This window comes from Lissotriton vulgaris, chromosome 9 (assembly GCF_964263255.1).
Source record: "Lissotriton vulgaris chromosome 9, aLisVul1.2, whole genome shotgun sequence".
In the NCBI taxonomy this organism is placed as follows: Eukaryota; Metazoa; Chordata; class Amphibia; order Caudata; family Salamandridae; genus Lissotriton; species Lissotriton vulgaris.
Genome location: NC_141697.1, coordinates 112,011,584 through 112,036,505, shown reverse-complemented (window position 1 = coordinate 112,036,505; position 24,922 = coordinate 112,011,584).

The window sequence follows — 24,922 nt, the reverse complement described above, 5'->3', positions numbered from 1 at the left end:
ATAATCGACTATAGGCGTCTCCACCTGAGGAGAGGCCGCTGTTGATGAGAAAACATTTCTCTAACTGGTATAGTAGTCCCCTACATCCTCATCTGGTTTCTGTTTACATGCAGAGATAGCATCCCAATCTTCTTTCTTAGTGGTCAGTAACTGGGAGAGTATTTTCGGGAGAAGGCGAGGGAGTTCTAGGACTAGAGGTCCCAAGCCTTGTCTAGCAGCACAGTACTTTCTTCTGTCTCTAAAGCTATCCATACTATCTTTTTCCCTTCTGCCTCCCAATCTTTTCCTTTTAGTTTGTCATATGTCCCTTGAGGCAGTAGGACTTTAAGGAGAATATTGAGATCCTTATAGGTAAAGGAACCCATTTGAAGAATATCCTTAAGTTCCCTATGAAAACCCGAAGGATCTTTTTCGTGAGAAGAGACCATTTTCTTCATTTCTAATATTTCTATTTTTGTCAGGGGTGTGTAGACAAATGTTTGTTGTAGTTTTCCTCCAGAATCTATAACGGGATGTACTTCTCGGAGGGGGAACTGTCCTTGGTCATAGTGATGGGGATTTGCGTCATAATTGTCTGAAAAGTATTGAACATATCGCTGTCGTAGGTCAAGGAAGACATTAAGGAATTCTTGTCCCCTGGCCACCCACCTCCCTTCTAAGCAGTCTCGTAAGAGAGAATGTAACTTTTTGGGCGGGCAACCAGTATCTTCGTACATCGTAATAAGGTGTTGAACCATATAGATGCTTGCTAACATTTGGGACGTTAGAGGGATCGATAGAAACATTTGAGCTACTATATCAGGGCCATATATAGAGTATTGAGATACCCAATAGGTGCTTGATCGAGCTAATTCTTTTTCTTGGTTAGTGAGTGGAGGTTCGTCGTCCATCCAATCATCTAGAGCTTCTTGTGTCCGTTGGAATAATCTATCTGTAGGAGTTGATAATTTCTTAGTTTTAATTTGTAATTGTCCACTGTTCTGGGAACGAGGGATACGGGAGCGTACTGCTCCATGAAAGGGAGCTTCTTCTTCCCTGTCTGTACTCTCATTCTCTATTTCCTGAGTAGGGGTGTCTTTTCGGTGGAAATCAGAAACCTTGCTTGTAAAGAGTGGAATAAAGAGATCTATTTCCTTTATTTTATTGTAACTACCTGCAACCACTGCTTTATCTAGTTGTCATAAATCATCAGGAACTCTTTTTCCTGCACTACCTATCATTCTGATAAAACAAGTGATCATGAATCGTGAGAGGCATTTTCTATGCGCTATGGGTCTATTTTTAATAGCTTTCTGTAAGGCTTCTAAATTTTCTCCTGTTCGGAGAGTTTCGTAAATCTTGTTCAGACAATTTGCGACATTCGGTACCTCTCGTATACCTTCTAGAGCTTCTCGTAGGCGAAGGGAGATATCCACTTGTGAACCTTCCCCGGGGGTCGGGTCGTATTTACTTTCTAACATGGGTGGATCTCCACTTGGGGTGTCAGAGATGGTTTCAGTCTGGGTGACTATTCGTCTGGCTGTTATTTGATTGGTATAGGCAGGAGGAGGTTCCATTAAGTAGGTGGTAATGAAGTCTTGGGGAGCAGAGGGAGTTTGAGGACATGAGGGCTCTGTGGAGATATTAGGGTTATCATTGGACTCTGTCTTTTGTGAAAGGACGGGATACATTCCTGTCACGGAGGCCGAGGCCTCCCTCTTTATTTGTTCAAAATTAATATCCGCATTCTGTTCTCGTAACTTTCTCATCTTACTTTCTTCTGACATTCTATTTGCCTTCTCTACTTTCCTTTGCTCTTTCTGTTCCCTTTGATGTGCTTCCTTTTGCCATAATTCAATACTCTCTAACATCGAGGGTCTTGCTTTCTTTTCCCAACATTTCTTTTAAACTGCCATGATACAATTCAAATCCCATGTGCCACTCTTTGGCCATCTAATCGCAATTTCTAAATCTTGAGTGTACTCTTTCCACAAATCCAAGTACAAAACGGCACCTATGCCGTACTTTGTATACATAAGAAAACCAGGAGTATCCTTTGGGGGGACTGGTACATCTTGTTCCAATAACCCCCTCCGGGTACCCAGTTTACACTACTTTGAAAACAAAGGCATTGTGACAACAAACAACAATCAACAAAAACTTACACTTGATAACTTGATATAATCTGAGTATCAGAATACAAACATACCGTTTTCTAGAAACCTAGAACCCATCTTGACCGTGCTCTGAAAAATCAGAACCCGTCTTGACCGTGCTCTGAAAAATCAGAACCCGTCTTGATACACCCCCAGCAGTACTCACCGAGGTGCAGAGAACTTGAAGATCTTGAATATCTGGACACTGGACTAGTTGTGCTGCACTCTTGATCGGGGGACTTGGTGGGATTCTGAAGACCTCGGACTGGGCAATCTTCACAGGTTTCGGGCTCTGGGTCGAGACTTCCGCTGTCATCCTCACCGCCTCGTATGGATGCTCAGACCTCGGTACAGCCTCTCTCGGACACGAAGGAGTTCATGCAGGAATACCCTGCAGCGTGCACTCTTTTGAAGTCCGTCGATGTCTTGAAGAGACCGGTTTAGGTCCGCATCACCGGCGTGTGGGGAGAAAGGGAAGTACCTGTTCGGGCGCCAATTTGCTGTGGTAAATATTTTAGTAATTTACCTTGATCGGAATTTCTATAATATCAATAAGGTCAAGTATGAAGAGCAGAGTCTGTGGTGGTTCTAATTCAGGGTCTTTATTCAGTAACTCGAGTTAAGGGAGAGCTCCGTCACCTGAGGAGGATCGGAAGAATCTCAAACTTTATTCTCAGAACACAATATATTTATACATAGAAATGAGGAAGGAGCTTCCCTTTAATGCAGGAACGTGTCATATGTTGCAATAAAACAGAAGTCATGACTAAAGGAAAAAGGCTGCATCATAAATAGAGGAAACGTGGCAGAAGAGATGAGGCTCGTCATGATTAAATGAGGAAGCACGAGAGAAGCAGAAATGTGGAGAAATAACCCTAGGCTGGTTCCTTAGATAAGAGAGAGATGGTCATGACAGGATGTATGTTTGTCGTGTTTCAGTATTTCGGGGGCTCTTCTTCTCGGAATTAGTTGTCGTGGTTTAGCAAAACGGGGCCTATTTCTCGGAATCGGCCCGATTATAGGGAAATGGTTACAAATGGGGGGTCTTGTTCTCGGAATCGGCTTAACCATAGGAATGTACAGTTTGAGTGAGGAAGCTGTTACTCGGAATCGCCCTAGCCATAAGAATGTACCTTTGAATTTAAGAGGAAGGAGAGTGCGTGTGCAACTTTGTGTGCGCATGATCGGGTTTGCTTGTGTTCTCGTTTGCTTGTTTTCCAACATGATGGGCTCCGGGACGTGACTGAGAGGGTGTATGATGGGACATAAACTACGAAAAATAATCTTTTTCCACAACAGCGAAGAAACAACCCAGGTAGCAGGGTCACAGACAAGAAAGCAGTCCAGGCAGCAGGGTAGCAGTGAAGAAAGCAGCCCAGGCAGCAGAGTCACACGGAGGAATGCAGCACTGGTAGATTCTTCCAATATCTCTTGGCTTGCAGGACTGGGGCTGGGGCTGGTTCGTTCTCTCGAGTTATGCCAGCGGTGCAGGAGTTAGTTATGTTGGGATCATGAGGATGATAATCGTTGCATCAGGGCATATAATGGCTGAGGTGGAGCAGGGGTGTGCAGTCAGGCAAGTGATGACGGCTGGGCAGCAGTGTTTGAGGTGTCGACAGGTGTCTGGCAGAGAGGTGAGGACATGTTGGTAATAACCAAAGTGGTGATAGGGTATGGCAATCAGTCGGGTGTGGTATGGCTACATATCGTGACTGGGGGGCAGTGTCCGAGTGGGGCAGATAGGTTGAGATTGAGATGAGGAGGTAGTGTGGATTTCAGGTAGGTGGTGATGTGTGAGTAGAGTTTGTGTGGCAACAGGTAGTAGTGACTGAGCTGGGAAAGTGGTTTGGAGCAGATGAGTAGTGAAAGGTGCGGCAGCTGAGTAGTGAATAAGATAGGGGTGAATTTGATGGGAGCACAGATGTGTGGTAGTGAGGAATGGGACAGTGTGGAGGCAGGTGGGTAGTACATAGGGTGGAGGCAGGGATAATAGGCCGGTGATTAGAGTCTCCGGAATGAGCAGGGGATTGGCAATCATGTGGGTTGTGACTGGTGGGTAGGTGTGTGCGGACACAGTTGTGTATTAATGGTAGGGTAGCAGCTAGGTAGTGACTTAGCTTGGGTGTGCTAGGAAAACACAAAGATGAGGCAGAGGTGTAAAGGATGTATGTGGTAGGGGCATATGCGCTGGCCTGTAGGTAGTAAGAAGTTTGGGTAGTGGAGGCAGGTGGTTATCTGCTGAGTTGGTACCAAAAGACACAGAGATGGAGAGAATGCAGAACACATCAAAACATGCACCCCCAGTCAACAGATCTGGGTTAAATCCATCGTTCTTTTTCTCACCATGCCAGTTTATTCTAGTGGCAGGTGTTGGGGTATTCAGCATTGGTAGGGGCACTGGTATCTCTGCACTGGCTGTCTCTCTCTGGTGGGAGAGAGTGTTCTCAGAAATAATGTGTAAATTTAAACATCTGGCATGGGGCAGGGGAGTGTGACAAAACCGTTCTCCTTCCAACCTCCTGTCACTTTACAAGTGCCTATCCCATCATAATTTGTGTCATATTTCCAACCCTGTCACAATCACATCCCTGTCACCCTTCTAGCCACTGTCAGCCTCCTCTTCTCAGGAAACGAGAACCGGGTGAGTCACTGCCAGAGAGGTGCTTTCCCCTCCGTTTCGTACACCCAGCATGGGAGGCGCTATCGGTGGCTATATGGATGAGCCATCCCCTCTCCCCTGTCCCAGGAGCACCAATTCGCCGGCGAGGGCTGCAATACACGAGGGCTACAACACACAGACCGCCTGAAGGCTCCCACGTCCCGAGTTCTCCTGCATCCACTATTGTTGTGCCGGCGTTCGTGAGGGAAAGTCTGAGCTTATTGCAGATCACCTGATCTAGCCCCACTCCTTCTGACTGCAGGGGGGTGGGTGCTCGGTGTCCAGGAATCCAACTCTCCATGTTGGGCTCCTTTTTGCCTCGAGGTCTTCCTGCTCCCATGTAGTAGGCATATAAAGAGGACTGATCAAAGAGGACTGATCACAGCAATGAAAAGAGGCCATAGTACGGAAAAAGCCGCGGCCATCTTAGAACGGTGTTTATACAGTTGTAAGCCACCAGCAAATATCTGAAAGCAGGAAAGTAGGAAGCAGTGAAGGTGTATTGAAATAAAGAAATAAGAATAAAAGTGTTAGGGTAAAGAAAAGAAGGAAGACAAATAAGATAAGTGAGAAAAAGAAGAGAGAGGAAAAGAGTAAATTAATAAATAAAATGGAACTAAGCTTACAGCCATCAGACTGTCATACCTCCATCATCTCCCACCCCCCAAGCTATCTAAAAACGCAGCCAAGAAATACAAACACAGAATACTGAAGTTGCACCCGGAGACACTGATATCAGATCCCTATTTCTCCACAAACAAGGGCATAATATCGAATGACCTCATCTTCCACACCTAAAAACGTGCACAGTGGAGGAACACCCTCTACTCCTTGCTTCGAATCTCAAATACCAGGAAAACCCCTCATGCCCTCAAATTGTTGGTTATAGCTTCGAACGTCTACAAGGCGAATGCTATCATATCCATATACAATAATGGTAATATCCTCATACAAGCTTCCTATAGTAACCTAGCACTCATAGACGAGATCTTTCCTATTCTTAAAAGAGCAGCGAACAGCAAGAGAAATTCTCTCCATGACACAACTCCTCCCATTTTCCCGGAAGACATGCAATCTTACCGACTTAATTCACTAACTACTCCCAGGGGCCCTACCCCTCGCCATACCCTCCTCAACGACTCCTACACGCCCCTTATAACTGACCCTATCACACCAGGGCCCACAGGTCCAACTCGGACAGCCATAAGCATAGATAACGAGCATCACACCCCCTATGATACCTACACGTCCCTCACAACCACACCAGGCCCCCCAGACTCAGCAAGGACAGCCACAAGCATTGATAAGATGCACCACACCCCTAATGATCCGTAAACGTCCCTTCTAAGCCGACTCATCCACATCAGGGCCCATGGGTACAACAACGACAGTCATAAGCTCTAATAACAAACTCCAAAATGACATCCCTGACATTCATACTACCCAACTAGCAGCCTAGCTATCTGTTAAACCCCCCCGATCCATCACTTACTTTGATCCCAGTCAACTCCTTACACCCCGATGCCCTACCCACTCACCCAATCTCCACACACAGCGACTATACCCCCTCCACTTGCAGCACCCCCTTTAATGTTAGCACCTCTTAAGACTATCCCAACATCCACTCTGACCCACCCACTACCCTCCTTACTCATCCAACCCCATCAAAAACTAACAAAGATATCCCCACCCAATCTGATATCCAGTTCTCTACGCTATCAGACCACAATGGAGGAACTACCAGTATAGGGGAACACACGCCCACACACTTAACTGAGTGCCCTAACCATGAATGGACCACTCGATTCAATGAGTTAACCCTAGGTCTAGCCTAGGTCAAGAATGAAATGCAAAATCTATCATCAATCACCAATGAACTCCTTAACTCTAATAAAGCCACTAGCCCCAAAGTGAACCAAATTAGTCAGCACACCAGAAGATACCTAACTGTGAATCGACATCCAGACATTATAACACAGAGTAAAAAATATTCCCTATGACCCGGATCGACCAATGAGAACTATGGATGGTCTATCTGACAGTGACTTACATGACCTTCTCACCTCATACACAAGCCATCATGAAAATGGCAAGTCTCTAGATGGCACCATTCAATCCCTCCGACCCAACCCATATAGAGAACCCACTAACAACTACAGATCCATAATTAGGGAAAACCTCACAAAGGTCCATATAATGCAATCAACCTTCACTCACCTAACTAGCAAATTAAAGTGTGCACTAATCAACTGCAGATCGGCTAACAAACATGCTACGGTCATTTATGATCTAATTCTCGCTAATGACCTGGACATCATCATCCTCACCGAGACATGCAGATCCTCTGCTCCCATCCTTGACCTACTGGCCCCCTCTAGTCATGATATATTTCACATGGATATAACTGAGAAACCCGGAGGGGGATAGCCTGCATCTATCGAAACACCATCACAGTGAAACAAGCGGACTCCATCTCCTTATCCTCCTGTGAATATCTGTGCACTAACATCTCAGACGACAAGGGCATCATCTGCCAACTTCACATAATATACCACCCCCGGGTGACAATCCGAAGTTCAATGATGAGATAATGGAAGTCATCACAGCCAATGCCAACTCACAAGTGCCGCAGATCTTTCTGGGAGACTTCAATCTCCATTGGAGCAATACCGGAGATCATGATGTAAGTGGGCTCAAATCCTTTCTGGCAGACCAGGAACTGTTTCAATTCTGTGAAAGCCCAACCCATAACAAGGGGGAGACATTAGACCTCATCATATCAAAAAGAAACATCATATAGCTAGAATCCATCTCCCCATGTGACTGGACTGATCATTACAGTACCTTCTTCTCCATCAACAGTGAGGTAACTCCAAAACGAAACCAACCTATAAAAACAAAACAATGGAAAAATAACATCCGGAATATCAATGTCAACGCCTTGGTGTCCCAATGCAATTCCGCCCTGACACCACCAGCAGACATGGATGATGTGCATGATCTGACAGACTTTTACAACGCCACTATGCTTGAAATCCTGGATACCACAGCGTCCCTTCAAGAAAAAGATGTCTCCACCAAAATCTCCATACCATGGTTCAATAAGAATCTTAACTCGGACCGGCGCAAATTAAGACAAGCTGAGCGAGCATGGAAAGCAGCAGCCTCCACTAATCATCTACACCAACTTAGGGCACTGAGAAACACTTACAACGGAAAAATCTTAAAAGCTAAAGCAGACTTCTTCAAAACACTGCTGAACCAAGCCATTAGCCATCCTAAAAAACTATTCGAAATCGTAAAACAACAATTGCGTAACTCTGCAAACGTAGTGGAGCTAAGCAACCCGGCTACCCCTAACTGCGAAGAGCTGGCCAAATTCTTCCTAGAAAGACTAGAACTATTGAAAATGACATTCAATACAAGAAAGAACCCCAACTACCAACTGACCAAGAAAAAATTCTTTACTCACAGATCAAGGACCTTTTCTGCCTGCCGACCGGAGTTCCAAAGGACAATGCCAACTGGCACTCCTTCTCGCTCATCACTGAACACGAAATCTATAGCACCCTACTAGCAATCAACCCTGCCAATCATTTCTCCGATCCCCTACCCCCATCTGTATTCAAAATGATAAAGCCCTCTATTTTACTACTATGGGCAAAAATTGTCAACGCCTCTCTTAGGCAAGGTTCCATACCGGACTGTCTGAAAATAGGGCAGGTCACGCCTATACTAAAGAAAGCCAACTCCCTCTCCACAGACCTCAACAACTATCACCCTATATCCAGCATCCCCACATTGGCAAAGTTAATGGAAAAATGTGTACAAATTCAACTTTGCAATCACATCGAGAACTTCAACCTCCTAGATAAACACCAATCCGGTTTCCATCAAGGTCACAGTACTGAATCAGCCCTCACCCACATAATGGATGACATTTTAAAAATGTTAGATCACAATGAATCGTGCCTATTGATACTTCTTCTTGACCTATCTTCCGCCTTCAACACGGTTAAACATGACAATCTACTGTCTCTACTTTAACGAAGGATGGGCCTAACCAGTCCAGCTTTACAATGGATTACCTCCTTCCTAAGTAACAGAACCCAAAGAATCAAGTTGAAGCAATTATTCTCTCAACCTTCCATGGGCACACTAGGAGTCCCACAGGGATCAGCATTATCACCTATACTCTTTATTCTACTCATGGAACCCCTTGCTAATGCGCTTAGCTCTGCAAACATTTTATATCATTTATACGCAGACGACACTCAACTATTTTTGAAAATCTCCTCACCAGATGACTTCATCTCCCTCAACGCCATTCTTCATAATAACCAAAGTTGGCTCAATGGCAACCCCCTTAATACCCCAAAAACTGAATTCATCCTCATCTTACCTCCCAATCACACACCCATCTAGACTTATGGTTCAAGCATCTTACTTCCTTTGATTGCACCCCTCACATCATTGACTCCGCAAAATCCCTGGGAGTTACCCTTGATAAACATTTAAATATGCAGAAACAAATCTACAATACCACCAAAGGAGCCAACTTTCAGCTGAGTATCTTAAGGAAACTTAAACCCTTCCTCCCACAGACTGATCTAAAAATGGTGGTCGAAGCCCTAGTACTACTAAGACTGGACTATGGAAGCACCACTCTTTGCGGTCTTCTAAAATACAAACTAGCACCGATCAGGGCACCGCTTAATGCTGCGGCAAGGCTGATCTCCGGAATAAAAAGAAATAACCACATCACCCCAGCCCTGAAGGTTTTGAACTGGCTACCATACGAGCCTTACATAGCAACAACCCCAGCTATTTAGCACGAAAGCTAGAGCGGTCAGGAGGTTGTAGACATTCGAGAAGCGCAAGCTAACTACTACTAAAACCGAAATCCTTCCACAAAAAGAGAACTGGGTGCAGAGCTTTCTCAGGTATCGCACCGAAGATTTGGAACAACCTTCCCACCGACGTACGCAGAATCTCTTCTTTTACTGCCTTCAAAAAGGAAACGAAAATGTTTCTCATGAACAAACTAACATCCTAAACCTTTAATTCTCTGAAGCTTACTTGCCACCGCTTTTAACCAAACAGCAATGTCTACCTCATTTGTATTATATGTGATTCCCGATTGTATGTATAACATGTGATAATTGCGTACTGTAAAGCGCTCTGATACCCCCGTGGGTCATGTCCACGCTATATAAAACTTTATAAATAAATAAAAAAATATCCCTGTCACAGTTCAAGCCCTTGTCAGCCTGCTCTTCCCTGTCACACTCTGACTTCCAATTGCTTAACCAGTCGCTGTTACTCTTCCAAACCCTCTTACAATCATATGCCTGCCACCCTTCTAGTCCCAGCCATGACTGCCATGCCTGACACAATCCCAACCCCTGTAACAAACGCGTCTGTGCCAATCTCCTGACCCCCACCATAGTCTCTGCATATGTTCCTAACCATGTCACATTCCCAGTACGGAAAATAAAAGTGATCAGTAAAATACACAGAACCTGGATGGTATTTCTTGGAGTGGGAATGCAGGCCACCACAGCACTGTGACAGCATGGCGAGACAGGTGGCTACAAGATAGACAGATAGCAGTAACCATACATATTAGGGCCACAGAGATAACATTGTGAGCCAGAAAAGAGAACAGAGAAAGAGATGAATTGTATTCAGCCGATTGACCATTTCTGATAGTGCACCACTCCAGTTCTTGATCTCGCACACTTAATCTGGCCTACTTTGATATACTGGCCAATATATTGCATATATTTATGGATTTGATATTCATGGAAGGAATGATGGATACATCTCTTTTTGTGGTTGCCATAGTATAATTCTGCAATCTAAAGCAGGTCCAGAATGTACATTGCATTCCAAATCACATTTGATTGCACTCACATGCTCACATTTGCAGTTTAATCACTGGATACTGCACAGGTAGCAACAGCATGTTGTTGAACCCATTCCACATCATATGCCTGCACGCTTGGATTACTGGGTCTTACATTCCACAGCTTTCATTAATGGGAGGCATGTCACCTCTAGAGAACACATCATGTGCATGCGTGCTTGGATCACTGGGTCTTACATTCCACAGCATTCATGAATGTGAGGCATGTCACCTCTAAACTCCACATCATGTGCATGCATGCTTGGATCACTGGGTCTTATACTCCACAGCATTCATGAAGGTGAGGCATATAACCTTTAGACTCCACATCCTGTGCCTACATGCTTAGATCACTGGGTCTTATATTCCAAAGCATTCATGAATATGAGGGTGAGGCATGTCACCTCTAGACTCCACATCATGTGCATGCATGCTTGGATCACTGGGTCTTCCATTCACCAGCATTCATGAATGTGAGGCATGTCACCTTTAGACTCCACATCATATGCCTGCATGCTTGGATTGCTGGGTCTTCCATTCCACAGCATTCATGATTGGGAGGCATGTCACCTCTAGGGCACACATCATGTGTATGCGTGCTTGGATCACTGGGTCTTCCATCCCACAGCATTCATGAATGTGAGGCATGTCACCTCTAGACTCCACATCATATGCTTGCATGCTTGGATTGCTGGGTCTTCCATTCCACAGCATTCATGATTGGGAGGCATGTCACCTCTAGAGCACACATCATGTGTATGCGTGCTTGGATCACTGGGTCTTCCATCCCACAGCATTCATGAATGTGAGGCATGTCACCTCTAGACTCCACATCATGTGCCTACATGCTTGGATCACTGGGTCTTATATTCCAAAGCATTCATGAATATGAGGGTGAGGCATGTCACCTCTAGACTCCACATCTTGTAAGCTTGTTCTTAAACTCATGTACAGAGTCTAAGAGTTAATTCCAGACGGAACTCAATAGTCTGAGCATGATATATTCCCCCTGCATGTATTCTCCAGAGGACATTTTTAACTTCCTCTAGTCTGAAAAGTCAGACTCAAAGGTCAGAGTGTGCATGTGCATGATTTGTAAGGAGTGACCCTTCTAGACCTAGGACACTCCATGTAATAAATTGGGGGTGGGGGGGCTCCTAGAGCAAGACCTAGACAAATTTACATGGTGAGTTTTGTAACTGGCAATCCAAAACAGAGGAAATCCTAAACCTGAGATTTCCTCTGTACTGGAATGTTAGAGTCAGCAGTCTGAGCATTCTTACAAAGAGCGTGTAAGGGAGTCACTTCTAGATCCAGGAAAGCCCTTACCATATGCATAATGGCTCACTCTCAAACTAAAAGCTAAGACTTTCTGTGGTCTCGCCTCTCAGACTCAGTGGTCTGCAATGCATGCTCATGATGACGTAGGGGAATCCTAGGGAGGTAGGGATGCAGAAGTTTGTTTACTTACTTTGACCTTGAAGCTGCTCTCCTGACAGCACCTCACCTAAAGTATTCGGGGGAGCAGATGGACTAAACCGATCCCAGAGTCAAGATGGGAGGAAGTTAGTGTTATTAATGTAGGATATCTTGTTGCTACACGGTTAAGGCCTCATGGCAGATTAGTAAATGAAGAGTGACGCACTGTGTAACATTGTTTCATAAAGAGTCTTTTTGTGACTGCACATAGTTTGAATGAGAAACATGAGAACTGTATCCAATCTTATTATGTATGCAATTTTGAAAATTAAATTGTCCTTGTGTTAGGGAGAGTGTATATCTGTGTCCCCAACACCTGGCAATCTCCTATCAGTGACCCCCAGCATTTTGAACCTGGTGCCAGCTAGGTGCAGCTAGTGGACCAGATTTGATTGATGAGGTCCACCCTTGCTATAGTGGATGCAATTAATGGGTTATTTGGGGCATCCATGACAAGAAGGTGCATATTCCAGCAAAAGCCACCCTTTCCATATTGTAAGGATCTATCATACTTTGATACCCACCCCTATCTAGTGCAGGGCATGGTAATATGTTGGTAATTCTTGCCTACTTGTGAGCATTTAAGGCATGCTATGAGGATGGTGGAGAACATTTGCATGCATGTGTACATCCTTGATATAATGGTGGCCATGGAATACTAGTGGTCATTGACATATTTGGAGACTGATTGAACAGAGGTACATAGCCCGACATAATGTGTGCACTGGCATATTGCCTAATATGAACATCCAAGAGACTTCAGTGTCTATCCCCAATATAATGTTATCCAACCATGGCATACTGGATGTAATGGTGGTTGGCATGTGATAAGTAATAATGTCAATACTCTTGTTAGGTCAGCGAAAAGTTTCACTAAGGTAAACCTAAGCTCAAACCGTGGTAGCAATGGCAAAGAGAAGACAGGCTTCATTTAAGAAACTGTGTAAAGCATTTAGAAGTACCACATCAGTTAAAAAGTTGAAAACACAACAAAAATCACACTCCAATTTGTAATTGTAAAATTGTAAAAACAGAGAATATATTAATGGCCAAAATGGCACCAGGATGACAAAAACCCAATAAGAAGAACCAGAGAAATTAGTTCTTAAATTTTGAAGGCATATTTAGAGCAAAAAGGTGCAAAGCACCAACTGCAGCACATTGGTCATGCAGAACCGGTGCAGAGTCAAAAGTTATGCCAACCACAGTCAATCGCCAGGTGGAGATAGGGATTGGATTTGTCCTGGTCAAGAGTTACCTTCTTAGAAACAGTTCTGAACGTCATGGGTCAAGCTAGTAGTTGTGAAAGGCAGCATACGGAAGCTGGAGCAGTGCTTGACAACAACAGGTTACAGGAGGAGAAGGTCCTGATGCGCTCGTCAAAGAAGGCTCACAGGCTGTCTGTGCAGTGGAGGTTTTTAGCGTAGATCAAGTCCTTACCTGTGGTGGCATCACAGAAGCTTAGAAATAGAGTCTGAGCGGCCTTGGTTTTGAAGGATTCTGAGTGGAGAACATAGCTGGAGCTCCAGCAGAGCAAGGCCCACCAGCAATGCACCCTTAGCTGATCAGCTTGGTAGGTTGATCCCGGTCTTCAGTCAGTTCTCCAGGCAAATATCCTTGAAAATGTCCAATGTTTTAGGGTTAGGCAGGAGGAGTACACCTTAACACTTATCTAAGGGCCCTAGGACTTTAGGGACACTATGTAGCTGCCAGGGTTCACTCCAGTAGAAACCACCAGATGGGTCAAGGGCAGGAACATTTGGAACTGGTCAGCTGGGAACTTCTTGCAACTTTTGTGCCCTTCTAGCTTACCAGGAGGTATTCTACTGACCCTTGGAGTTTACTTGTTGGGTCTGGGTACAAATGAGAGCAGATCCAACTCTGTCTTGTCCTCACATCTCTCAACAGCAGGTTCATGCTTCCTCTGTCTTTTACGGGTGCAGTAATGTGCTCAGGTGGGTGAACAGGGGTGTCATTTGTATACCTTAACCCTCCCTGAACAATAGGGAAATGTTCCCAGGAGTTCCTCTACCTACTTGGACAGCATTTCCAATATGCCATATTAAAAATGATTCCACAGTGCCTTTCTCTACCTAAAACCAAGATGACAGAAACTTTCTTTCTTTCTGCAGAGCTCCTGTGCCCTCTCAAGAGGTGTGGCCAAGGAAATGAGCAAACCTTCTCTTGTCGTCAATCAAAACCTGTTCTGCGAACAGCTCCTTTCCCACTGGGAGTTGTGCCTGGCTAGCTTGGAGGACAATTGGGGGTGTGAGCTACATCTGCCAGTAGCAGGATAGGCATTGTTTGAAGTTAATTAATTCCCGGGGCATAGCCCTATGTTAATCCTGTCAGGAAATGGTCCACCCTCCTGCATTGGTTCTGGGAGCCACTTCAATCCTAATCCTATAAGAGAGCCAGCCTTGTCACAATGCAAAAACGGGGGCTTTTACAGCCAAGAAATGTAAAACCTAAACTATAGATGTCCTAATTTTTAAATACCGCTCATCTTGCCCTATGGGCATTTAGGACCTACCTGTGGTGAGACTTAAAAGTATTAAAAATTAAGGTTTAGGCAAGGGAAGAGATTGGTTTTGCCACGTCAAATTAGCAGTTTTAAAACTGCACACCTAGCCTGCAGAGATATACATTGCTTTGTCACTTTAGTGGTTTCACAATATGAGCTGCTATCAACTAGTGAATTGTAAGTTTAAAGCCCTGAAAGCACTCTTGTATCATCTACTAGAGACTTATTGGTATGGTAAATTTGAAAATTAGTAGCATAGCCAATTTTGGCATATTTGAGGTGTGAGAGCATATGCACTGGGGCCTGGTTAGCAACGCCCCAGTGTGGAGTGTAAAAAACAATTAGCTTCAGTAGAAAATAAATTAGGGTGACCATGCAAAAAAAAGGTATTTTATTACAGTGGTAATTATTGATCTGTTAGTTGCTCCATGGTAATATGTTGTTAACCCCCCATTTAATGCTTGCCCTCCATAATTGTGGCAATTCCTTTTATATTATTTTACCATCCACTGAATGTGTCGAAATGGTAGCACTATTCTAGCACAGTGGTAGCAATTATTAGAATAACATGGGTGCCCATGGCGTGATGATGCCCATTCTGACAAACTAGTGGGGGATATACTTGGCATGCACTAAACTTACAGTGCCTGTAAAGTGGCAGAAATACAGGTTAGAATTTGTCCACAGGTGAAATGCTCATATTTCGTAATCAGATTTGTATTTACTACAAAATAAAAGGCGTTTTTTCTGGCAATGGTGTTTTCATGAAAATTGAATGCTTTTTTGGAATGCTGAATTTGTTTATTTCAAATAAACCTTACAGTTAAGTGCATATGTTTCTAAAAACAGACAATCCGATGTTTGAGGACAACATGCTTAGAATTCATATGCATACTGAATACTTATTGCTGATATTTTTCCCTTGATGTGACTTGTGAAAGCCTTTTATCAATTTTATTGATTAAGCTTTTTATGAAACTATGACTATTGATGGTTGAATCCTGAGACTGTTTGATTTGTGCTGGCCATTCTGCTGTTTGATTCTTCAAGGTCTGCCTAACTATACTTTCTACAGCCCAAGCTTATAAAATCTGTGTAATATTTACATTTTTCGATACCAGTTACTAGTCATAACGTAATACTGACAACCCACTTGGAAGGTGAAAGATGGAAAAATGGAAGGAAAATGAACGTTGATATCAAAGAAATTAAATGACTACTGAAAGCATGACCTATAGAATGTATACACTATTACATTCGAAGCCTTTGTGACAACGCTTCTCAATAATTTGTGATTCTCCTTGGAGCCTTGTCAACTATTCCTTGGAGCATTTTCATTCCATAGGTTTTGCTCTTTTGTTTCACACAGAAGAGGACACATTACGATCTATCAATCCAGACCTGCTCCAAGGAAGCTATTCAGTCTGAATCGATCTGGTCCAGGTAAGAAAGACTCAATTCAAGGTGTGCTTGGCCCTTTTTTGGCCCTTACCAATGATGTGGAGTGTCGACTGCAAACCCCAGGTGTACAAGGGGGCCAGAATATAAATGTACAGGACCCACACAAGGAATAAATTATGAGTCAGTGGGTGGCAGTGTCTTCCGTATTTTAGGGGCACTGACATACCACAATGAAGGTCATATCACAGGCAGGGCAAATATGTTCTGAATTGTTGGCATTTAAATCTATTGCGCCTTAGAGACTTTGGGGTATATTTACAAAGGGATAGCACCACCCGAACGTCACGTTAAGCGATGCTCTAGTGGCGCTATACCCTCCTCCATATTTACAAAGCATCACTTAGCATGAAAGGGGCGTGCAATGGGTGTTGCTGTGGGCGTTCCACAGCTATGCCCATTGCTTGTTGATCCTTCCCCAGATTTACAATAATGTGTAAATCTGCGGCAGCGCCCAAAACTAACGCCATTCAACAGCAGGCATTAGAATGGCAAAATTAGGAGAAATACTTTTATTTCTATTAGTTTTTGCTTTTTCCATGCAGCACACGTAGAAAAAGAAAAACACCATTAATGATTGTTTATTTGCAGGAAGGTGTTCCTGCCTGAAGTGAAACAATCATAAATAATGTCGACTTTCTACTTCTCTGTGTGCTGCAGAATGCAGCACACATAAAAGTAACAAACAACCATTAAGGATTGGTTATTTATATCCATTATAGATTGTTTACCGCAGGCACGATTGCCAGGGTGCCTGCCTTGGCACTAGGCAGCTAATTTTAGTGCCAGCACTAGAGAAAGAATAGGGGTGTGCCGTATTGTTGTAAATGCGGCACATTCCCTATGTTTTGGAAATGTCGTAGCGCTGTGCTGCCAAAATCTGGCACAGCTCCACACTCCGACATTTTGTTTTAAATATACCCCTTTCTTTCTTTTAGGACATCCGTTTTTGGTCAAAACAGTAATCCGCACAACTTACAGCTGTTAAGTGGTGTACGGTTTCTTCGTTAGGGTCTAGGGGCTCTCAATGGCTTTGTGCTTCTTTGTATGTGTATGCATGTGTGTGTGAATATAACGAGCAAAGTGAGACAGAAAAAGACCAATCTGACTACAGAAATGGCTTTTTTGCCAATAAAGACGTATAGAAGTGGGTTTACCATTTCAAAATTCAATTGTATAACATTTTTTGGGGGTGCATATTTGTTGTTACATCATCTGGCAAGGTGTTTAGCTATAACATTAACCATAGTGTGTATAGTGACTCTGATGCTTTTGGGGCTCTGCCATGCAATGAGCTGCAGAGCCACCATTTGGGATGCGAGGCAGAGACAATACACTCCTCTTCATGTTTATGCTAAGTGGGTTAGGAGCAGGGGCATCACACAGGACCCTGCAGAGCGAAGGAAGTGGGTGGCCCTAAAGGGGACTCCAGGAGCCCAACCCTCCAGGGGGTCACCAATCTTTCAAGAGTGTCCCATTTAGTCTAAGGTCAAAAAATATCTGTGAGACATGGGAGACTCAGGGGCACCTCACAACATTCTGCAGGGGGACCCATCATGCTACATAACATTGGGCCCCTCGCTGGCCAAATGCTGAGAGAGGATTGCCGCCTTGTGGCTGAGACTGTGTGGGCACGTCTATGTGCATGGGTGTGAATGTTTGAGTGTGCATCTGTGTGTGTTTGCATGTCTGAATCTGGTCGGTGTATGTGCGTACATGTGTGAATTGTGGGTGTAGAGACAGGCAGGGCTTTATGCGGGCTGTTCTAAAAAGCAGGTGCTGAGAGGGTTCCATATGTTAATGTTAATGTTATAAACAATTTGTAGTGCGCACTAATACCCACAGGTGTCTAGGCGCTCACGGTCTACCATGCTGAGTCAGGCAACGCTAATTTCTAAAAAGCCATGTTTTGAGCAGTTTCCTGACTTCAAGTAGGGAGGAAATCTTCCTAAGGGAAAGCGGAAGGGTGTTCCATTCCTTTATTACATTGTAGCTGAAACTCCTTCCTCCCAATTTGCCTTTTTAACTCTGGGGGTGTTTATCAGGTGGGCACTAGCAGAGCAAATTAGTCTATTTGGACAGTACCAACTAAGAAGGTCCCAAAGAAATTGTGGTCCTTCTTTGTGCAAGGCCTTATGAGCCTTGAATTTGACTCGCTGACTTTAAGGAAGTGAGTTTCTATTACAGTACCCCCCCCCCACACTTTTTGCCTGATACCTGATGCACTTTTCCTTGGTGTGCCCTGGGTCCCTGCCAATCAGGAACCCAGGGCCTGTGTTCCCTCCCTAAAAACTGTACTAAAGCCTAAACTCAATTAGCATCTCTGGCCACATGCCAGCCCCTAGTAAATGGTACTCTAGGTACCCAGGGCATTGTGACCAGAGAAGACCCCTAAGGGTTGCAGCACTAATTGTGCCACCCTTAGGGGCCCTTTACCCTGACACACACACACTGCCTTTGCAGGCTGAGTGTCCTGGTGCAGAACTAAATAAAGAGTCGACAAGGCAAACATCCCTGTGTGCCTTGCCCACAAACCCACTGCCCTGGCATATATCAGCCACCCCTCTAGCTGGGTGTCCTATGCCAGTGGTGTGGGCACAGGTTCATGAGCCATGTGCCTCTACAGTACCCGGGGCCATTCCTGGGCACTGTAAGTGTTGTGATGCCATTAAGAGTATATGGTGCTGGAAGGTTGTCATTACGAACTCCACAGCACCATAATGGCTACATTGAAGACTGACCAGTTTGATATCAAACTTCTCAGCACATTAAACCCACACTGGTGCCAGTGTGGGATTTAATGTAAAATGCGCTACAGAGGGCATCTAAGAGAAGCCCCCTGAAACCTAACCTACAATCCACATCTTGTCTGAGAGGCTGCCTAGGCTGCCACACAGCAGACATGTTGATGGACCCCTGGGTGGAGAGCCCCTGCTCTCCTGAGCCTGCAACAATGCACATCCTGGGATGAGGTGCTAAGCCTCCTCCCCCAGGATGGGCAGGGGATGCTTCAAAGGCATTCCGCCTTTGAGAGCTTCTCCAGGCCACTTGCTGTACTCAACAACTGGCCCCTACCAGTTCTGACCCCACTCTGGCGGGAAGATTGGCGGGAAACCCTATGTCAGGAAGGGGGGTGTGCCAGCCTGTGCCAACTCCACCCCTCTGGTTGGAGAGACGAGGTGAAGCACGACCTTGGGCTCTGGCTATCTTGAAGATGGGGAGCCCTGCCCAATCACAGCTAGGCTCTTGCCCCCCTCCCACAGGAGCGGAGCAGGCTAGGGGATCTACCCACCCCAGGACAGGGACCCATTGGTCCCTGCCCTTACCCCACATGTAACACTCCCACATTTTGTATTTAGAGGCACCCCGAACCTTCCTTCCTTAGATCCAGATTCCGAAACAAGAAAGAAGAACAAGGAACAAGCAGACCTGCTGTGCAGCTGCTAAAAAGAGGAAGATACCAACTGATTTGGTCCCAGGCCTACCGGCCTGTCGACCCTCGGAGTACCTGACTGCCTTGTGACTCTGACTACCTGGGTCTCCCACGAGCAGTGGTACAGCTCAAAGCAAGTAACAAGTCCTGGCATCAGCCCGGAACCGCGAACCCTGCACACTCTGCACGCGCCAAGCTTGGCCTGTGCTGGAGTGAATCAAGACCCTGAGGACGTTCCCCAGGTGATTCTGACCTGGAATCCAGTGCCCAAGGACCCTCCTCGACGACCCGACGATGCATGCAGTCTCAGGACAAAGGACCCCTCCAACCACGACCAGCAAGGGGTAAGATTTCCTGATTTCCAGACCTCAAAATACACCCCAGCGCCTCACGGCCCCCTGTGCCCAGCACCTGGATGCCTCCCTATCCTCCAAGATCCCAACTTACCCCTCGAAGTGTTGGTTGCTCCAAAAGATCCTCCGTCCCGAGCCTGCAGCCTTTGTTCCCTTTTCAAGATCTACACTGAATAACATTGAGCGCCCGACGGCTCAAAAGCACCCTGCACCCAGCTGACCGAGTGCCTCTGGCAGTGCAACCTTTGTCCTATCCTACTTCCCCATTTGCCCTGAGCAAGTGACCAGGAGTCCAACTCCCACAGCCGAGTGGCCTGCTAGCCAGCAGCCACCTACTGAAGGCCCCCTGCCTCTCATTGGATAACATTGGACCTAACTACCTCTGCACCCGGTTGCCCCTGTGCCGCTGAGGGTGTACCAACTGTACCTATCCGACCCTGAGAGTCTATGACCAGAACCTTAAATCCACCAGTCAAGTACTCACCTGAAAGCCGATAACTCATTTCCTTCCATAGGCTAACATTGACTGGTTTTCACTGAAATTTCTTGTGTGTGGAGTTTTGAAACTTTAAAATATTCATCTAAAATCAGCCAAATAACGAATTCCGAAATACTCACTTGTGATCAGGAGAGAAGCCAGTACTGTACCTTTTGACCCTTCAGCGCCAGGACACCGGTTGGTAACAGTGCGCTTTATAAATGATATAAATAAATAAATAAAATGAACCGCAAAAGTAATCTTAACTGTACTTACCAGTAACTTGAATTTTCTTCCATAGAAAACCATTGACTGTTTTTCTCTGAATGAATGTCGATTTTTGCAAACTAGAAACATTCCTTAAAAATCGTACTAAATACTAAAACGTAATTACTTACCTGTCTTAGGTAGACGTCCCAGTGCTGAACCTAGGAGTCCAGTATTGGATTACAATAGTAACGAGAACCTACTTTACCTGTGACTTGACTTTCCTTCCATAGGATAACATTGCTAGTTTTTCACTGAAAGGTTTCTAAGTGTCAACTTTGAAAATACAATTATATTCTTTAAAAATCACAACTGTAACCAATACACTTTTACTTAACTGTTTACAGCTTAGGTTAGAAAAGTAATCCATAAATTAATAAACTGCATTTATGTAGAAAACCCCATTGAGAAAAGTATATTTTGATACCTGTTTGGTTCTAAAATAAAACAATGATATATTTTGATATAAAAACAATTGGCCTAGAGTTCAGTTCTTGAGTGTGTGAAACCTTTTGCTGACTGAGTGTGTACAACAAATACTTTACACTGACCTCTGATACTGCCTTACTGCTCGACCAAGCTACCACTTTAGAGAATAAGGTCATATCTGACTTTAGCCTCTGTTATACCTCTGGAGACTGGGGACTCTATACACACTGTACCTTACTTTGGTCCAGTATTTATATATAGAGCCACTTTCTTACACTGACCAACTGGTAGCCAATGTAAGTCCTGAATCCCTGCTCTGATAGACTGGTGTTTGGGGATATCCAAGACAAGTGTAACGGCAGCATTTTGTACTGCCTGCAACCTTCTGAGTAAATTGGTTTGTAAATTCAGATACAACCTGTTACAATAATCCAATTTGGATAAACCCAGGAGGTCAGTACAGTTTTTCTGGTATTTAAGGGGATAAAAGGTAGTATCTTGCATAAGATTCTAATAGTAAGAAAAGAAGAGCACACTAACTTGAAGTCTTGGGACTCGAGATTTAGTTTTTCATCTATAATAACCCCCAGATTCTTTGCCTAGGCTACTGGCGTGGGGGGAAGGCCTGGGGTGTTTGGTCACCAAACTGGCGACCACTGAGGTGAGAGGTTACCAAACAGCACCACCTCAGTTTTCTTTTAATTCAACTTCAGGCAATGTCTGCCCATCCAGTTGCTCAGGGTGATCATACAGCCATGAAGTTTGGTAGAATAATTGATATCCTTGTCAACTGCTGAGATAACCAGCTGGGTATCGTCAGCGTAGGAGGTAGGTAATAAATTAAAACTTCTGATCAGGGGAGCCAATTCGGAGACTAACCGCCCGATTCATGAACCTAAATTGCGCTCGCAAGGGGCCGGATTCTGAGAATCTGGCCCTTTGCGAGAGCGATTTTTGCATTTGGGATTCAGCATCCCAAATGCAAAAATCGCTAATTGCGATGTCGCAAATGTGCGAGAAATTACATTTAAGGAATCTCTATTAGAGATTCCTTAAATGCAATTCAACATCCAATTTAAATTTGCGAATTCGCAATTTCTTGCCGCAATTTACCGCGAGGTCAGACCTCGCGGTAAATTGCGAAAACTCAGAAAAATGCATTTAAATGCATTTTTCTGAGTTGCATGTTACACACACACATGTCCTTTGGACATGTGTGTGTGCAACACCTGTGTGAAATTTCATTTGAGGGGTGCTACAGGGTGTCCTGTGGACACCCCTGGCACCCTTCAAATCGCAATCTTATTTGCGATTAGCTAATTGCTAATCGCAAATAAGGAATACTCCCCATTCATTCCTATGGGCCTTTTGGCCCATAGGAATGAATGGCGAGTTATTCCTTATTTGCGATTAGCAATTTGCTAATCGCAAATAAGGAATCAGTAGGAATCGCATTTTATTATGCGATTCCTACATGATTACCGTTTTGCGAGTCCTTAATAGCGAATCGCTATGATTCGCTATTAGGGGCTCGCAAAACGGCCCGTTGATGAATCAGGCTGATAAATATTAAAAAGCATTAGGCTTAGCGAGGACCCCTGTGGCACCCCACAAGGCAGTGTAAAAGGCGCTGACTCAAAATTGCCCAAATGCACTATTTGAATTCTATCTGAAGGGAATGAAGTCAGGAGGGAAAGGGCTTTTTCTCCTATTCCTATTGTTTTAGGCGTTCGACCAAAAGAGTATGGTCCATGGTATCAAACTTCATGGACAGGTCGAGCAGAACGAGGGCAGCCGATCCTCCACCATCTAATGCCTTACGGATTTCCTCTGTAGTCTTTATTAGAGCTGTTGCGGTACTATTGACCCATTCTGAAACCAAATTGACTTTGGTCTAAGATGTTTTTCTCTATGATGATAAAAGTGGAGAGTTCAGAATTTAACAATTTCGCTATGATTTTAGCAAGAAGTGGAAGCCTTGCGATAGGGAGTAATTTGCAGTATTAGTTGTCACCAAATTTGTTTTTTTAAGGAGGGGTAGTATACAGGCCTGTTTCCACTGGAACCTAAAATGCCCTTTTAGTAGCACCAGATTAAACATGTTAGTTAGCAGTGTGCTAATATTATGACTAATGCTCTGAAGTATCCTGCGGGGACAGGGATAGTCAGGGGATCCTGATTTGGTTGTTGAAAGGAGTGCAGCTGTTTGAATTGAGGAGACGGAGGAGAAGTTAAGAAAATACACTTTGCCTATAACTGCTTGTTCTGATCCATTAGAATTTGGTTTGTGGTTGGCAAATAGGTTATATATTTGGACCACCTTAGATTTAAAAGAGTCGGCAGGAGTGTTGCAAAAAGATTGACTAGTATTGGCAATGTCATCATTGGGGACTGTGGTCAAATTTCTTATTGTCTTGAAAAGTTCCTTACTGAAATTATGGCTTTTTCAATTTGCCCCGTTAGATACTGGCTTTTTTCCACAATTAGCTTTTTCTTGTAATCTGCCAGCATGCCTTATACACATCCTTTTCAGGTGCTTCGTTGTTTTTCCTCCACTTTCTTTCTTGCCTTCTACAGGCTTGTTTATCTAGTCGTAAGGCCTCCGAGAACCAGGGGACCGACGGGATTTTCTATTTTTATTGATCATTGTGCTAGGAGCTACTATAGCAAAGTTGGACTCCAGCCACACTGCATAGTTTGTAGCTGCGGCCTTTACTTCTAATTACAAGTCTGGTTGGCTTTGTACTAACTGGTTTTCCAGTGTGCTCTGGTCGATGTTATGCCATAATCTACCAAAGACATTTCCCAAAACTTAAATCACTGGTGCAAAATCAATAAATCAATGCACCCGTATGCTACTCAATAGCTTTTATTTCAATGGCACCTTTTCCTTTTAATTCATTAATTATAAAAAGACACAATAGTACTTGATGAACACCAGGCAATTTTTTGAAATAACCACAGCGAACAATGCAAAGAATAAAGAACAAGAAAAGAAAGAATCATTTTCCACAAAGTCACACACTCCTTTCACTCCCAGTCACACTGATTCATTCATACCAAAGTCCTCATTCACCCTGGACTCTCAACCTACACACAACAGTATATCCGTCCCTTGGGCCCATGGATCGAATCTCAAAGTACTGGGCCCAGATGAAGAAACCAAACAAAGCAATAGTTGATAGCTTAGTTAATTGTGCACACAGTTTCCTCATAAAATATTCACAATTTTAGAAAACAATTTACTAAAAGTGCACAACACAACCATATGAATTTTAACAACAATTGTTTGGTGAAAAAACAGGGGTCCACGCGTTTCGAACCCACATATTTCCGGGGTTCTCCTCAGGACCAAAAGACACTGTAGAAAAAAGAAAAAAAAAAAGAATTTGTACTTTTGAAGCTTCTCATTGACATGCACTATCATCGGAATTTCGCAAACTCCAGCCAGACTCTTACCAATTTAACTCGCGGCAGGAAGTCGAAGTTTCTACATTGGTCTAACCTTTGGTGAAACTGTAGGAAAAAGGGACAGAAAAACACAGACAAACAGTCTTGCCAATGGTTCCAGTCTAATTCGTTTTTTGTCGACTACCACTAAGGGCAACTAACTCTTACTTTATTAATCAAATGCCGTGGTGTAGACACGACCTCTGCTGTCAATAAATTCCTTTGTTGTGCAGAGGGATTCCTACGACGCTCACACTGAAACCAAGATGGTCCGATTAACTGCAATTGACATATTTATTCAAGGACTTAATTTCTTCCATTAGACCTCAGTATTTCATTCCACATACCT